The sequence below is a fragment of the Podarcis cretensis genome (genome assembly GCF_951804945.1).
Source record: "Podarcis cretensis genome assembly, chromosome: 8".
In the NCBI taxonomy this organism is placed as follows: domain Eukaryota; kingdom Metazoa; phylum Chordata; class Lepidosauria; order Squamata; family Lacertidae; genus Podarcis; species Podarcis cretensis.
In genome coordinates this window covers 18,488,572-18,492,807 of record NC_137177.1, presented here as the reverse complement: position 1 = coordinate 18,492,807, position 4,236 = coordinate 18,488,572, and the positions used below count along the sequence as shown (strand labels likewise).

General features: G+C 40.1%; 1 long non-coding RNA gene across 1 annotated transcript; it reads left to right on the top strand.

The window, feature by feature from the left end:
- The first annotated feature begins 437 nt into the window (after nt 1–437).
- Nucleotides 438–759, top strand: LOC307223320. The gene is made up of 2 exons (XR_013842074.1): nt 438–543; nt 579–759. It is a non-coding gene; the product is annotated as an uncharacterized lncRNA (long non-coding RNA).
- The last annotated feature ends 3,477 nt before the right edge of the window (nt 760–4,236 follow it).

The window sequence follows — 4,236 nt, the reverse complement described above, 5'->3', positions numbered from 1 at the left end:
GGGCATTACAGAAGCTGAAGCCGTACATCTGGGGGCGAACTTTTACGTTATGTACTGACCATTCACCCTTGTTGTGGCTGAGGTCAATGAAGACCAACAGTAAGTTGTTGAGGTGGGCCCTATCACTGCAAGACTTTAATTTTACGATTAAAATGTGAAAGGGACCCTGAATACCGTCGCAGATGCCTCGTCCAGAAGACCTGCAGTTGAAAGTTAACTGAATACCTAACATGTAACAGGTTTTTGTATATATGTATATTTTACCAGAACACAGTATTTGATGTGCAAATGTTAGATGTGATGTGAAGGGTGAAATGACAGGTTAAGAAATGTTTATTGGCCATAAAGATGTACTGCTGATTGATCAGGAGAATAACTAGGTTAAGTTATCCCTCCTGAGTCAATCTTCTTAAGGGGGGAGGAATGTGGCTTTGCCCCTAGGATGTGTCAATGAAAGGGTTAAAATGGGTGTGATGTGATTGGCCAGTGAGAATGCAAGGGGGGAGTAAAAGATAGAGTGGGAGGTTTTGAAAATCAGTTGAGGTCTGGGGGTTGACAGTTGAGGTTTGGGAGTTGAGTTTTGTCAGTTGGGAGTTGAGGCTTGGGTGTTGGAGAAGGAAGAGGGAGGCTTAGGTGTGGGTTGGTAGAGTTGTATTGTGAGAGTGTGAGAGGAAATGATAGGTGGAGTCAGATAGATAGTTGGGAATAATTCAGGTTGAAGTTGTTAGGAACTAAGATTTAAGAAACTGTCAAGAGAAATAAACAGAAACCATACGCTTATTCTTGCAGTTTAAAAATAAACTAGATTAGTTGTTTATGTTAAAATAAATAAATGCAAATCTCTCTTTACAGCCTCAGCAATACTCCGAATACATTTTGAGGCAACGCAGAAGGTTTCTCATCAAAAAGTTCTTCTGTTTCCATCTCTAGAAGTATTCAGTACTGTTTTTTCTACGCTCCTGCTGCCATCATAGTGCATGGCCATTGTGACTAGCAGCCACTGACAACCTTCTTCATGTGAAATGGCAAGGACAATAAAAGACGCTTTTTATCCAGTCTAGTTCGATTTCATAAAATATATAAATAGGGGAGCAAAGGGAGAGCCAGTGTGGCATAGTGGTTGGAGTGTCGGACCAGGAGCTAGGAGACCAGGGTTCGAATCCCCACTCAGCCACAATCATTTCCCCTCCTCTTCTGTGTTTGTTGCCACCAGGGCTGTTTCTACAGTTTGGCTTCAGAGAAAACCTCCGCTGTCCGCCTTGCTATCTTGTCGCCAGAACTGACGTGGTTAATTGTAGAATCATAATGGATTAATGTAATTAGTTATGTAATCAATTTCAATGGAATAGAACATCTAAAACAATGCATGAAACAATGTAATTACTTAAGTAACCACTGCAAACCCAGAAAACGATGATAGCGAGCATTGCTTGTCTTCTCTCGCAATATTTCCATTCCTGATCTCCGGCGAGTAGTCAGATTGCATCAATATTTGCTGCTGTTTCCATCTCTGAGTGAACTCTCTGACATCCCTAGTCCTTTTCCAGATTCCTTCTCCCTCGCGCTTTTCAAAAAGCATCCACGCAGTTGCTAACTCTGCAAAAAGAGTCTCATCTAGGCTTGCCCTTTGGTAGGTCGTAGAGTGCAATGTGGCTTAATCTAGAAGCCTAGCTAAGTGGGCCTTTATAAGTCAAAGTAAAATTAATAATAAAGGGTCAGAGTGAAGTAACATGGTACTGTACTTAAATCGCCTTCATTTCAATGTAACTTCCTCATCAAGGTTTTATTGATGCCCTGTATGACTCTCACAGCAGGCTGAACTTCAGATGTTGGTAGGTTTTTGTACTTACTTATCTCTATGTTGTAAAAAGTTTCACCCTTTATATTGCAGATGACTCACACATTTATGTCAAATATTTGCTAGATGTACAGTACATTTAGCAGTTGCATACATTTTATCTCTTCTTCGCTATTGTTGATTTTTAATCATCTTTTGATCATTTTTTTTAAAAAATGTGGTAACTGGCTTTTTAATTAAAACAAAAAAATTCCTTCCAGTAGCACCTTAAAGACCAACTAAGTCAGTTCTTGGTATGAGCTTTCGTGTGCATGCACACTTCTTCAGATACACTGAAACAGAAGTTTCCAGACCCTTCTATATAGTGAGAAGGTGGGGAGGGGTATTACTCAGAAGGGTGGTGGGAATGGGTGATTGGCAGATAGCTGTGATGAGCCTGTTGAAGAGTAAAATATCGTTACATGAGAAATAAATAAAGAAAACGCCAGATGTGCAACCCTGCAGTCAGAAGCAAAGATAATAAAAATTTATCATGCTATCAGATTCCATTGCAAACCTTAGAACAAAGCCTATCTCATATCGGCTGATGAGGGTGGTTTATTTCTCCAAGATTCCATAAATGTCTATCATTTCTGCACATAGCTGCTAAATATGTTTGTCTTCATTATCTGCCTTCTTTCTTTATTTGATGTAAAAATTGGGGTTTGGCCCTGAGTGCTCCTGCTTGCGGAGCCTGCCGCTACACTCACCTTCTGTAATCAGTAAAGTTGTGGCCTAAATTCTGCCAAAAACCAAAATTAAAATTTGAGTTAAGTGTGACTTTATTTAGGGGGGAGGTCTCTGGGTCTGAACATGCAACAGTTGCATTCACACTTTGTGTATCATTAAAGCATCATGGATATGTACTATATCTGAAGTCTGTGAAATGGGCTTAAAACCTTTGTAGAACTAATGGCTGCATCTCAGGACTGTTTCAGCATAAAATACCAGAATTAGCCCAAACATGTATTTCCGCTGATCGAGTTTCCCAGACTTACATAACACCATTACTGTTGACTTTCCCTTTGATTCAGAAGCTTTATTTTATTCTGACGCATGTATGCCTCAGGTTCTGATAAGTTCCCTAAACAAATACTTTCAACAATTAAACCCTCAGCAGGTGGGGCTTTCCTCTTAAGTCAGAATGATTGGATGACAAAGAAGAAGAAGAAGAAGAAGAAGAAGAAGAAGAAGAAGAAGAAGAAGAAGAAGAAGAAGGAGGAGGAGGAGGAGGAGGAGGAGGAGGAGGAGGAGGAGGAGGAGAAGGTGCTGCTAAAAATTGGACATAGATCAAGAATAAAGAATAGCCAATATGGTGCTATCCTGGTTTCAATTTCTGGAATCTCCAGATAAGACTGCCAGAAATTCTGCAGTCACTGCCAGTGAGTTCACACAATAGTGAGGTAGATGGGTCAGTAGTCTGACTCTGTATAAGGCAGCTTATATACATGGGTGCTAATTTAGAAACGGCGACTACAGTTTAAATAGATACATCTCACCTCCTTAGGGTATTATACCTGAGAACTGAAGTTAAGGCTGTACAGCCCTTCAAACAGAGCAAAGAGTCCCCTGCCTTTCTGGGCTCAGGAGCTCATCTGGAACTCTTAAGTGGCTGTTGCCATCATGACAAAATGCCCATCTCACAGACACGAAACTGGCAGTGCTCAGAATCCCTCTCCCAAAACAACAGGTGAAACACCTACATGCAAGCAAAAACAAATGCAAAAACAAATGAAACACAAAGCAGAAAAAGCAGAGAACATCCCAAAAGCAGGCAATCCCACAAAAAACCTCTAAAAGTAAAAAACACACACACCAAACCAACTCTTTTTAAAAAACAAAACAAAAACCAACAACTTAAAAATGGAGGTCTGGGGAACCTTGATGTGTGTCTGAGGGTGTCCACAGATTCTGTCCACAAGTGATACAGAATTTGAGAATATCTTCAAATTGAGAGCGGTCCTATGTAATATACAACTCATGACCACCCCTTAATCCAAGTAGTTTTGGGGGGAAATATGCCTAAACAGGTAGCCTAAAATGCCATCCCCCAACAAGACAACAAAAGTCTTTTGCGTAAACGAAAAACAAACAACAGAGTTATTAAACACTTAAAATATGACTTAAAATTATTAGACTTTTGGGTCTGATTTTGAAAGAAATTAAGTTACCATATTCCCTCTAGAGGGAGGCTGGGACATTGCAACAGTAGCAGCAAGTGGAAAAATACTATGAATTTGAGCAGGATCTGTTATCTCTTGGGAAAGCTGCAAAAACGAAGCATTATTTTGTCTACAGAGGTTTCTATACTAAAGGAGACAATGGATTTATCTATTGAAGAAAGGAAGGGACTTGACGCAAGTTATGTTCCTGAATAACAAAAGCCTCTGTGGAGAACA